The sequence below is a fragment of the Bubalus bubalis genome, chromosome 20 (assembly GCF_019923935.1).
Source record: "Bubalus bubalis isolate 160015118507 breed Murrah chromosome 20, NDDB_SH_1, whole genome shotgun sequence".
Classification (NCBI taxonomy): domain Eukaryota; kingdom Metazoa; phylum Chordata; class Mammalia; order Artiodactyla; family Bovidae; genus Bubalus; species Bubalus bubalis.
In genome coordinates, this window is record NC_059176.1 from 10048740 (window position 1) to 10061992 (window position 13253).

The 13253-nt window shown below is 44.8% G+C and overlaps 1 long non-coding RNA gene and 1 other non-coding gene across 2 annotated transcripts; both read left to right on the top strand.

The window, feature by feature from the left end:
- Positions 1-161: 161 nt before the first annotated feature.
- Positions 162-6393, top strand: LOC102389800. The gene is made up of 3 exons (XR_003105086.3): positions 162-446; positions 1693-1936; positions 5997-6393. It is a non-coding gene; the product is annotated as an uncharacterized LOC102389800 (long non-coding RNA).
- Positions 1109-1381, top strand: LOC112581017. Its single transcript, XR_003105466.1, has one exon. It is a non-coding gene; the product is annotated as a small Cajal body-specific RNA 13 (non-coding RNA).
- Positions 6394-13253: the final 6860 nt, after the last annotated feature.

Here is a 13253-nt window from a genome sequence, read left to right on the forward strand (position 1 = left end):
GAAAGCTCTGGCCCGCAATTACTTGATTCTACCAATCAGATTGCTCGTCCCGCCCCGACAGGTTGAAGGCGGTCTTTATGTCTGAGCCACCACCCACCCCCTTACCATTGGCCGTCGGCAACCGCTTCTTCAGTTGATTGGAGAAAGTGGATGTCCATCAGTGTCGACGTTCCGCGGTAAGGAGAGGTGAAACCAGAAAGAAGACTTCCCTCCGAAGGGTAGACGGGCCTGCTGGGATACTGAGGGAGGACTGGGTCAGGCGCTGGGCGGGGTTTTCGCAGCTCCGCGGAACGCCGGGAAGGGGTCAAGTCCAGATGAGGGTTCCGGTTCCGGTGCAGACGGCGGCCTCGGTGTTGCCACGGCTGTGTGGTTGGCCGGTACCTGGATGGTGAGCTCGCGTTGTTGGAGGGGCTGGAGTTGGCCTCGGTCCTGCGTTGTCCGCTTAGGTGAGCTGCCGGAGCTTCCGTGAGGCCGCGGCGGGAGCGGGGACCGCGCGGGCCTCTGGCGGCCGGGCCGGGCCGGGGTTACGAGGTCGGGGCGCGCGGGGCTTGAGTCCCGGCCCTCCGCCTGTCCCGCTGCCTACGTGGGAGACCCAGACCCTTTCTCGCGTCTGCACCTCGATTATTTCACTAAAATAGTTTTTGACTTTTAAAGTTCACGAGACGCTCTCGTCTGTGTGGTCGGGGCTTCGCTGACTTTTCCAGCCTACTTAAGCCCTTGGGCCTGGGCCCCAGGAAGGGTGTGTTGAATGGGAAACTTAAGAAAGGAATTGGTTCGTTCGAGAAGCGTTTTCCGAGCAGCTGCTGCGTGCAAGGCACGGCGCCGAGGCGAGACGTCCAGTGAGACCTGTGCCCCAAGGTTGACAAATGAGAGGCGGGCACAAAGCAATGTGGGATACAGGGGAGGGAAAGGAAGCCTCCCGAGGCCCACCGCTTTCTCCATTCTTCATTGTGCATGTCACACCTTGTCGTGCATCATTAGCTTGCTTGTTGCCTTCCCTCCCAGACTCCGACTTCATTCAGCGCTGCAGTTTCAGTATGTAAAACGGGTGCTCAGGTTGGTGACAGGAGTGACCGCCGAAGAGCGGGGCTCCGTGAAATCGCCGCGTGATCTGTAGTCTCGGCGTCGCACTGGGTTGATGGTACCCTGGAGCATCCCAGACTTGCAGAGAAAGCATCCTCCAGAGGAAGCTGAGGCATGACTGCTCGAGGGCCGGCAGTGCCATGTGCAATTTTCCTCTGATAGTTCCCAGTGCTGTTGCCACGGCGATGATGGCTGTGCCATGCCATTGTCTATCAACCAACAGGAAGAGAAACTGGCAGTCAGATATTGTTTAACAGACGAAGTGGTTTCTGTTGGACACTTAAGTACTGCTAACAAATTACCTTTCTTTTTTTTTTTTAAAACTCTTAAGTGTTTTAAAAGTGTGGCTGGAGGTGACCTCGTTCTGCATTCAAGGTTAAAAATCTGAAAATTAGAATATGTACTCTCAGCAAGAGTATCTTCTAAATAATCATTCAGCATGAAACTTGAGCCCCATAAGCTGAAAATTAAACTCAAGACTTTCCTGAGAAATGCTCCCCAGTGACATATTTATTTAACCCCCCTTCGATGGTATTGATGTTTAGTACTTTACTAATGTGGGACCCACGATTGATCAGCTTCTTAAAGAATCCTTTTTTTCTCCCCCAGAGTCATTGATTCCAGGTAAATCAGAGGAACAGACATCATGAACAGAAATAATACAGGAAGTGATGTGATGTGGAAGTTTAACTGTTGTTCCAGAAGTCCAGCATCTGTGGCTCATAACTTTAGGAACTGTATCATTTGCAAGGTCACCTAACTTTTACTCATATTGGGTTGGCCAGAAAGTTCATTCGGTTTTCCTGTAAGCTGAGAGAACCTGCACAAACTTTTGGCCAACCCAATACTTACAGTAAGTTTTTTTTTTTTTTTTTTAATATAAATATTGACAGTTTGTTCCAGAAAACCTAAATTGTTCATTGCCTACTCTAAGCTGCCTGATTCTCTCCTTGTGTTCACTGGAATAGGGAGAAGAATTTGCAAACCGATTATGTGAGGGTCCGAAATGTAAAACCGGGTCGTGGGGAGTAGCCTGTTGTTTGCCTGGTGTGTAATATTGGCTTTGCCTGTACAACTGACAGACATTTTATTAAGTTGAGAATATAGCTGTCATTAAAGACTAAGAATAATCCTTGAGCAGGAAGAATATGAACCCTATGTTTTCCAAATTTACGATAGAGTTGCTGGTTACAGTCAAGTATGGTGAGACTGTCCGTGAAAGGCAAGGACATGGAAAAGCAAGTGGGAGTTCTTTCAAAGAGCTAGGTGGGGTGGCTTTGATAGGATGATGAAGGGAAAGAGATCACCTATCTAGACCAAAGAAATTGAAGCAATACACCTAAATGTAAGTTTTTAATAAAGTAACCTAAAGTATAAAATGTTGTATGTGTTGAATATATTCCTGTCTTTCACTTAAAACCACTCATCAGGTGTTAGCACCAAACATCAGTGATTTAAAGAATCAAAGAAAATAGTATTCAAAATATTTCCTCCGAAGCACCAGCCTCTTGTATATAACTTGCCATCTGAATTATCAACTTTCTTACTAGAGACTCTATAGTGAACCTATGACAAAAATATACTTCTTAAACAGTTGTAAGGAATTTGCATTTGTATGCAAGTGCATTTGGGGGTTCTGAACAGGGATGTCACCCTCTATCAGTTTGTGATCTCTCCCTTGTGGACATTAACAGGGAGGTGGGAGTGGGAAGTACAGGAAACTTAGAATCCTGGGATTTGGGTCACAAAGTGTAATTTGATCCCAAACTAAATAATCTACTATGTAAACATGCTAACTCAGGCATCCTAAAAATGTTTTTCTTCCCCATGGTTATTTATAGATAAGGTTTTACTATATTTAGTAAAATTTCTCCTTTCTACCCACTCCGAAAGCAAATGCATCGGTTGAACCCATAGTTAAAACCTTGCAAATTTGACATTGTTTCTTCCTATATATCAGCCCTAAACAAAAAGGATTACCCAGCCTATAGGTGGAACTTTATTTGAACACTTAGCGTGTTAGTGTTTTCATACCCTAACTTCAGTCCTGAGGTTCATGCTGCCTTCTGACAGGGTGTAGTTATTTTATAGAGGACACATGACCCAGAAATGTCCAGTAGGTCTGAGCTGGCCAGAGCATTCTGTGTCATTTTAAGAGAAAAGTGGCTGCTTGTGTTGCAGGATGGTTGGGGCCCCCAGACATTCCTGAGCTAGAATAGCGTTCAAGACCCAGATTTCTGTGGACCTGAGCCAGAACCTGGGAACTTTCTCTGTGATGACCTTAGCTCTTGAGTCATTTTAGAGCATCACTGTGATCCTGGAATTAACTTGATTCCCTAAAAATGATGTGTGAGAAAAATGTGTGGCAGTGCCCAGCCTCCCAAGAGGAGTTTTGCTCACTCGTAAGGCAAAGATAGAAATGCCTTTTCAACCTTTACTACCTCTATCTGACAAGACATCTGGGTTTATAAATACTCCTCTGGCCATGGGAGTGGCCTCGGTTTTGCTAATCGCAGTTTCTCACATCATGTGGGCTCAGCTTAGAGGCAGGAAAGGAGGCTTTCTTCAGGCACCCCCTTCTCTGCCGCAAAGGTAATGCTCTCCATCTGGGTAAAATGAAGAAAAATGCTGTAAACTGAGTTAGTTCAGTCTAAAGCAAACGGAGATTCAAGTGAAAATGAATCCTTGAAGAAGCTTTTATGAAAGCTTGGGTGTCAGCAGAACCTGATTCTGTTCTGGGATTTGGGATGTAGAGTGTGGGGTCTGGCTTCCAGTCCTGAGCATCTCGTACGAGCTTATTGGGATTGTCCCTGGAATTTCCCACCCCTCACATCTTACCCCTTCCTTGATTTGTGAAAAATATATTTATGACATTGGCAAAGTTCAGTTCCATTGCTCAGTTGTGTCCAACTCTTTGCAACCCCATGGACTGCTGCACGCCAGGCCTCCTTGTCCATCACCAACTCCTGGAGTTTACCCAAACTCATGTCCATTGAGTCGGTGATGCCATCCAACCATCTCATCCTCTGTCATCCCCTTCTCCTCCCACCTTCAATCTTTCCCAGCATCAGGGTCTTTTCCAGTGAGTCAGCTCTTCACATCAGGTGGCCAAAGTATTGGAGTTTCAGCTTCAACATCAGTCCTTTCAATGAACACTCAGGACTGATCTCCTTTAGGATGGACTGGTTGGATCTCCTTGCAGTCCAAGGGACTCTCAAGAGTCTTCTCCAGCACCACAGTTCAAAAGCATCAATTCTGCACTCAGCTTTTTGTATAGTCCAACTCACATCCATACACAACCACTGGAAAAACCATAGCCTTGACTAGATGGACCTTTGTTGGCAAAGTAATGTCTCTGCTTTTGAATATGCTGTCTATGTTGGCCATAACTTTCCTTCCAAGGAGTAAGCGTCTTTTAATTTCATGGCTGCAATCACCATCTGCTGTGATTTTGGAGCCCCCAACAATAAAGTCTGCCACTGTTTCCACTGTTTCCCCATCTATTTGCCAAGAAGTGATGGGACCGGATGCCATGATCTTAGTTTCCTGAATGTTGAGCTTTGTTGTTTCATTTTTAGTTCACATTTTATTTTAATCAAATCTAGATATGCATATAGATTAAAGAACCAAGTAGGTTTTATAAGCTTTTTCATTAGGTGATAACTTTCATCTCTTAGTCAGTTTCCTTGGTGCTTATCCCTGTATAAAGAACTTGTATACTTAGCTACTTTCTTAACTTTTAATGTTCAGGTGTTTGTTGCGCTCCCACTAAGAAAGATGAGGATTTAACTCCCTCCACATATGCATACCTCTTCCCATTACTTTCTCATTCAGTTGTCTCATAACTGGTTAGATCAGTATTTCATGTATTGCTGTTTTGTTCAGTTGCCCAGTCGGGTCCAACTCTTTGTGATCCCATGGACTGCAGCACTCCAGGCCTCCAACAAGATCGTTATTAGCACCAAAGAAAACACACCTATTGTGCAAGGGGAAGACATGGCCTACTACATGGCCCTACATGTCAGTAGCATTTATCTAGTCATAATAACATGAAAGAGTAAAAGAGCTGGCTTAAAACTGAATGAGCTTTAAGCCAACTTTTTCACTCTCACTTTCATGAAGAGGCTCTTTAGTTCTTCCCTTTCTGCCACAAGGGTGGTGTCTTTATACAAGGACTGGAGAGTTTCAATGAATTTCTTTGCATTCTGTTCCTCTGCTATTAGACATTTACTCCCAAAATACTGTTGTGTGTGTGTAGCACAACAAACAGGTTTTGTGTACAGGAATTCATCTGAAACTTGCCTTAGACCTGGATAATTGTTCTCGGGCATTTGGGCTCCTAAATTCTCTTTTCACTCTTTGTTAGTAACATCTTTTTGACAAACTTGAGCACTTTGGGTTCGTAAGTTTGTTTTGTTTTACCTTCACAAGCATTTAAAAAAAAAATTTAATTCAGAATTGTAACAAATTCAGTAAGTCTAACAGAAAATTAAATATTCCTGAATTATCTCCAGGATGAGAGTATGTATTGGACACAGATGTGATTTTTATGCTTTTTGAAACTAAAATGACAACAATTTCAGTGCAAAACTCCGATTAAAAAAATAACCCATAGTTTTTCACTTCTGAAAGTTGTTCCCTTTTAGCCCTTTGCTCCTCTGTCAGTGAGGACTGAACTCCCTGGCTACACATAGGCCTTTAAAATCAGACATCTGCTGGAATTTTGTCTATTGAGAACCTTATTTCATTTCAAGGGAAAGAACCCAAATGATATCTCCTATAAGGTCATATTAAAAATTAAAAGTTAATCATAAAGCATGCTAAGACTTGAGTAAAGGTGATAAAAGAATTCTGCTTAGCTGTTTAGTGAAACATTTTAATGTTTTGTGTTATGTTTCTTTCTTTATCAACAGGTAGATTCCATAACGCAGACTGTTACTATGTTCCAGAGACTTCTGAGAAGGTGCCTAGACCACAGAATTTCAGCAGCAAGGAGCCAGGGCTGTTGTGTGTTGCATGTTAGGACAGTTTATCTGTTGGCAGGAGTCTGTGTCTCCCTCTGATAATCTCTGAGCTCGCAGCCAGACGAACACTGAGAAAATTTTATTGTTTTCCTTTGAATGATGACTAAGATATATTACCAAGGCCATAAGTACTCTTTATGTTGAGTCAGAATTTCACTTCATACTTCAGCCTTTGGGCCTTAATAATTACATGCTTCAGAATTAACTAATACAGTTATGTAAAGTTTAATAATAAAATAAAATTAAAAAAAATAAAATAAAATAAAAAAGAAAAAAAAAAAAAAAATTACATGCTTCAGAATTAAACCTTGCTCTCCTGGGAATCCATAGCTCTAACCTCCTTCACCAGAGTAGCTAGCAAAGGACCCTTGTTTCTCAGAGTAGGGGAGTGGGTTGGAAGTGGGATGACATTAACTGTTTATTTTCCTTTTGCAGGAAAAATAATGATTTTAAATAATATTTTTTTCTACTCTTCTAGCCAGAAAAATTAGCCACTTGCTAATTCTAAATTTGACAGTTTTTGAAAGTGAAACCTACTGAGATAGAATTAATTTGATAACAAATTTCCGTGAGCCAGAGTTTTGGAACTTTAATAAAAAGACTATATTATTAACCAATTGCACTTTGTAGAAAAATAATATAATAAAGAAGGGGGGAGCATTTTGCATAGGCTGCACTTACAAAATTGGGTCACCAAGAGAATTTTGTATTAAAACTTTGAGGAGGGCTTCCCTGGTGGCTCAGTGATAAAGAATCTGCCTGCCAATGCAGGACACAAGGATACCATCCCTCATTCGGGAAGATCCCACGAGGCTCAGAGCAGCTAAAGCCAGGCTCCACCAACTACTGAAGCCTGAGTGCCCTAGAGCCTGTGCCCCGCAACAAGAGAAGCCACTGCAAAGAGAAGCCCAAGCACCCCAACTGGAGAGTAGCCCACCCCCCTCCACAACCAGAGAAAAGCACTAGAAAAGCCCATGCCCCGCAACAAGAGAAGCCACCGCAAACAGAAGCCCAAGCACCCCAACCGGAGAGTAGCCCCCCTCTCCACAACCAGAGAAAAGCACTAGAAACACCAAAGACCCAGCAGAGCCAAAAATTAAGTAAATAAAAATTATTAAATAAATAAATAAATAAAGCCCTGAGGAGAAGGTGGCATATTTCCAAGCCTTCTCCCCTCTCCAGACGTCCAGATCTGCACTCGGTGTAACTCTAAGCCTGTATGCCAGGCCAGCGGGTGAGCTCTTGCCTTGTTCATCTCTTCCTACTGTGCAGCTGCAGCTCGGGGGGTTCACCCATACTGCACAACTTTCAAAATCATTCTATTCTTTGAGAAACTTGGAGCATTTCATAATGAGTCTCGGCCTTACCCCACAAGACAGGTAGGGGGCACTAGTCTTCCTTAGGAAGCAGGGCAGCAAAAGCCAGTAAGTGCTGTCCCTGTCAGGGCACAGGAGTATGGGAGCTGCCAGATTCTGGGAGAGGCTGTTGGTTCCTTTCCAAGACCTGTGCTTATTTTAGGGAACAGTATACTTGCTTAGTTTTCTAATATTACAGCCACAACAGATTAGAAGTAAATTTAAAAGGTTAACACTAAACGCAGGAAGAACCCATGACTAACAGGAGATTTTTAAAAACTGAGAAGCAGATATTTGGGGATTTTTCTCTTTTTTGGACAGCTGCATTCTGGAAGCATTGGGTGTAAGCAGAGGTTCATGGTCCTCGCGTGTTACAATTCCTTGAGCGTTAGAGCCCCTGTGTGGTAATTCCAAGTCACCCAGACAAGAAAATGGTATTTTGTGTACTTTGGTTAAGAAGTCAAGGAAACGTAGTGTATGTTAGATTGCCAACAAAAAATATACAGACTCATGGTCTAAGTGAAGTCGCTCAATCGTGTCCTAATCTTTGTGACCCCATGGACTGTAGCCCACCAGGCTCCTCCGTTCATGGGATTTTCCAGGCAAGAATACTGGAGTGGGTTGCCATTTCCTTCTCCAGGAGATCTTCCCGACCCAGGGATTAAACCCGGGTCTCCTGCATTGTAGGCAGACGCTTTACCATTTGAGCCACCAGGGAAGACATGGTCTAAGTAGGTTGTGTTAAAAAATAAATTTCAGAGGCATACTCTCTTCCCTCATTAATACCAGAAAAAGTGTTATTCTATTCCTGTTATATATCTCATATTAGTCCAGGATGAGCACCTTAAAATTACTTAATATGTTTAATTAGGTGGTGAGGTATTGAATTATATTGGCATAAAGTTGGACTTTTCTAAACTGCAAATCACATGCTGGGCTTAAGAGCTCAGCTAGCCAGCCATCCATAAAGCAGTTCCACAAATGCTGGATACACCATTAGAGGCATCAAAGGACAGAACCACTTCGCTGTCCTACCATCCAGGCCGATTTCTCTGCTTTTGGACACCAGAACCCTTCAGGGGTTTTGTATGTATCACAGTTTAATTTTATGCCCTCCCACCCCAACACACCTTCAGCTTCTAGTCCAATGGAACTCTTTCCCACCCTGGTCCTTCTGTGTGCACAATACATACTTCTTGAATGGAGAACATGTGACATTGTAAACAACGTAGAACAGTATTTCAGATCCCCAGATTACGTGAGACAGTACTGACCACAGATGCCACAGGAGGGAGAGAACCATTAGCATAGAGCTTGTGCTAAGCAGGACGCAGTGGAGTAGGACATGCCCACTCCCCAGGACCTCAGCCTTACAGCAAGAATCTCAGTAACAGGGGGTGGGGCTGCTTGGCCCAGCACAGCAGGGCCTCAGAGAGAGTAGAGGGGATGGTGTTTGAAATGAGTGTTGACAAAGGGTAGAGAGCTGCTATTTAAAAGAGAAGGACATTCCAGGGAGAGGAAACCTGCAAGGCAAAGGCCCAGGAGGGTGCCAGGGTGCTTCTCTAGTAGACGTGCCAGCAAGTGAGTGTAGCTGGGGGTTAGAATTTTGTCCTTGGGATGAGAGAAGGTCATAGCAAGGGTGTCCGCTGCAGAGTTCTCGAGAAATGAGCCTGGTACCTGAAGTAACAGGCAAATTTGGCCTTGGAATACGGAATGAAGAAGGGCAAAGATTAATAGAGTTTTGCCAAGAAAATGCACTGGTCATAACAAACACCCTCTTCCAACAACACAAGAGAAGACTCTATACATGGACATCACCAGATGGTCAACACCAAAATCAGATTGATTATATTCTTTGCAGCCAAAGACAGAGAAGCTCTATACAGTCAACAAAAACAAGACCAGGAGCTGACTGTGGCTCAGACCATGAACTCCTTATTGCCAAATTCAGACTTAAATTGAAGAAAGTAGGGAAAACCACTAGACCATTCAGGTATGACCTAAATCAAATCCCTTATGATTATACAGTGGAAGTGAGAAATAGATTTAAGGGCCTAGATCTGATAGATAGAGTGCCTGATGCACTATGGAATGAGGTTCGTGACATTGTACAGGAGACAGGGATCAAGACCATCCCCATGGAAAAGAAATGCAAAAAAGCAAAATGGCTGTTTGGGGAGGCCTTACAAATAGCTGTGAAAAGAAGAGAAGTGAAAAGCAAAGGAGAAAAGGAAAGATATAAACATCTGAATGCAGAGTTCCAAAGAATAGCAAGAAGAGATAAGAAAGCCTTCTTCAGCGAGCAATGCAAAGAAATAGAGGAAAACAACAGAACGGGTAAGACTAGAGATCTCTTCAAGAAAATCAGATACCAAAGGAACATTTCATGCAAAGATGGGCTCGATAAAGGACAGAAATGGTATGGACCTAACAGAAGCAGAAGATATTAAGAAGAGGTGGCAAGAATACACAGAAGAACTGTACAAAAAAGATCTTCACCACCCAGATAATCACGATGGTGTGATTACTCACCTAGAGCCAGACATCCTGGAATGTGAAGTCAAGTGGGCCTTAGAAAGCATCACTACGAACAAAGCTAGTGGAGGTGATAGAATTCCAGTTGAGCTATTCCAAATCCTGAAAGATGATGCTGTGAAAGTGTGGCACTCAATATGCCAGCAAATTTGGAAAACTCAGCAGTGGCCACAGGACTGGAAAAGGTCAGTTTTCATTCCAATCCCAGAGAAAGGCAATGCCAAAGAATGCTCAAACTACCACACAATTGCACTCATCTCACATGCTAGTAAAGTAATGCTCAAAATTCTCCAAGCCAGGCTTCAGCAATACATGAACCATGAATTTCCTGATGTTCAAGCTGGTTTTAGAAAAGGCAGAGGAACCAGAGATCAAATTGCCCACATCTGCTGGATCATGGAAAAAGCAAGAGAGTTCCAGAAAAACATCTATTTCTGCTTTATTGACTATGCCAAAGCCTTTGACTGTGTGGATCACAATAAACTGTGGAAAATTCTGAAAGAGATGGGAATACCAGACCACCTGACCTGTCTCTTGAGAAATTTGTATGCAGGTCAGGAAGCAACAGTCAGAACTGGACATGGAACAACAGACTGGTTCCAAATAGGAAAAGGAGTATGTCAAGGCTGTATATTGTCACCCTGTTTATTTAACTTCTATGCAGAGTACATCATGAGAAATGCTGGACTGGAAGAAACATAAGCTGGAATCAAGATTGCCAGGAGAAATATCAATAACCTCAGATATGCAGATGACACCACCCTTATGGCAGAAAGTGAAGAGGAACTCAAAAGCCTCTTGATGAAAGTGAAAGTGGAGAATGAAAAAGTTGGCTTAAAGCTCAACATTCAGAAAACTAAGATCGTGGCATCTGGTCCCATCACTTCATGGGAAATAGATGGGGAAACAGTGGAAACAGTATTAGACTTTATTTTTCTGGGCTCCAAAATCACTACAGATGGTGACTGCAGCCATGAAATTAAAAGACGCTTACTCCTTGGAAGGAAAGTTATGACCAACCTAGATAGCATATTCAAAAGCAGAGACATTACTTTGTCAACAAAGGTCCGTCTAGTCAAGGCTATGGTTTTTCCAGTGGTCATGTATGGATGTGAGAGTTGGACTGTTAAGAAGGCTGAGCGCTGAAGAATTGATGCTTTTGAAGTGTGGTGTTGGAGAAGACTCTTGAGAGTCCCTTGGACTGCAAGGAGATCCAACCAATCCATTCTGAAGGAGATCAGCCCTGGGATTTCTTTGGAAGGACTGATGCTAAAGCTGAAACTCCAGTACTTTGGCCACCTCATGCAAAGAGTTGACTCATTGGAAAAGACTGATGCTGGGAGGGATTGGGGGCAAGAGGAGAAGGTGACGACAGAGGATGAGATGGCTGGATGGCATCACTGACTCGATGGACATGAGTCTGAGTGAACTCTGGGAGTTGGTGATGGACAGGGAGGCCTGGTGTGCTGCGATTCATGGGGTCTCAAAGAGTCAGACATGACTGAGTGACTGATCTGATCTGAGGAATGTTGATGAACTGGAGGTGGCCCAGACTGACCAAGGGAGACTGGTCAGGAGACCACTGGAAGATGGAGCGGTTCCTGGGCTCTGCTTGTGTGCCGTGAGTGAAGGTCACCGGTGCAAGCCACATTCCACACTTTGAAGGCTGGGTTGGTGTCATCTGGTGACTGGCTGGATGTGGGGAGGGGGCTGGGAAGAAGAGGTGAGACTCAGGCTTACCCCCAGGTTCTACCTTAGCCCTGGAGCTCCTCCTGGCTAGGGAACAAGAGGAACACAGAAAGAAGGATTGGAGGAGTGAGGCACAAATTACTTGCAGACATTCTGAGTCTGAGGAGTCTGAGGGGCATCTATCTAAGTCATTAGGTTGTATCTGAAATATCGGGGGAAATTACTCAGATGATTGCCCCGGAAGGTCTGGACCTGATAATCAAAGAGATTTGGGGACTTCCCTGGTGGTCCAGTGGCTACGAGACTCCGCGCGCCCGATGCAGGGGGTCTGGGTTCGATCCCTGGGGACCTAGATCTTACACGCTGCAGCTGAGAGTTCACACCCCGCAACTAAGAAGTCTTGCGTGCCACAACAAAGATCAGGATCCTGAGTGCTGCAACCAGGACTCAGCGCAGCCAAAGTAAGATATTACAAAGAAAAATTGGGCAGAGAGAGCAAGAGAAAGGGAAAAACCAGCGATGCAAGCTGGGAGATGTGTGCTGTTAGGGAAGGATAGGCCTGAAGACCAGAAAAGAGGCCAGAGGTGAAACAAGCTTCCTTCCAGAAGAGAGGCCCCATCAGGGCGGTCAGAGCGACAAGAGAGGCCAGGTAAGAACCTAGTGTCCCCTGGGTTTGGCAATGGAGGTAAGCGTGACTGTGGGCTGAGCCATGGCGGGGCAGGGGGGCAGTGTGCGTGTTCCCCGACCTTGGGCAGCTCCCCAACCTCTGAGTCTCTGGAACACGAAGGAACCAAGCCAGGGAATTTCTAGAGTCTTCTGGCTGCTATTTGTGTCTGTGCACCTGTGTGTCAGGCTGTCTTAGAGACTGTAAACTGAGCAGACAGGGTCTCGGCCTTTGCCCAGATTCACCAGTGACACAAATATTTCAGCTTGGATGATGAAACAGCCTTGATTGCTGAAGCTGGTGAAGTAATGCCACTGGAGCTGCACCAGCAGGACCTGTAAATACCCAAGGACACAGGGTGTGTGTGCTGCTCTCTCTCCTGCCCGTTTACGGGGGCTGCTTCTGTCCCCCGAGTCCGGCTTTTGTAGAGCCAGGAGGTGCAGTTGGTGACCCTTGCCGTTTTTCTCTGCAGACCATCTCGACAGCGTTAAAAAAATTTGAGTATTAACGTTCTTTTAAGATCGTAGGCCAGGTGCTGGGCCTCATGCAGAGCAAGGACTTGAGGTGGTTGGTTTGAAAAGTGTTCGTTCAGCATGTGTCTGGGGCCAGTTCACGGCAGGATTCTAACATTTGATGAAAAGAGGCTTCTGTGGTGAAATGACCTTCACGGCTTGGAAAACATCAAGAATTGTCATCAAGAGCAACAGGTTTCTTACAGGCATGTGGACCTGTTTGACCCAAGCCTCTGTCAGTCCAGGAGAGGGGCCAGCTGTGCCCCAGATGTGGGCTTCCCCCAGTAGAGCCCAGCCCGCTTGCATGGTGCTGATGGGGGAGGGGCACAAATGCACAAATGCCTGGCTGCCCTGAGTGAGGTGCAGGTCCCCCCACCCCACCGCCCCTGCT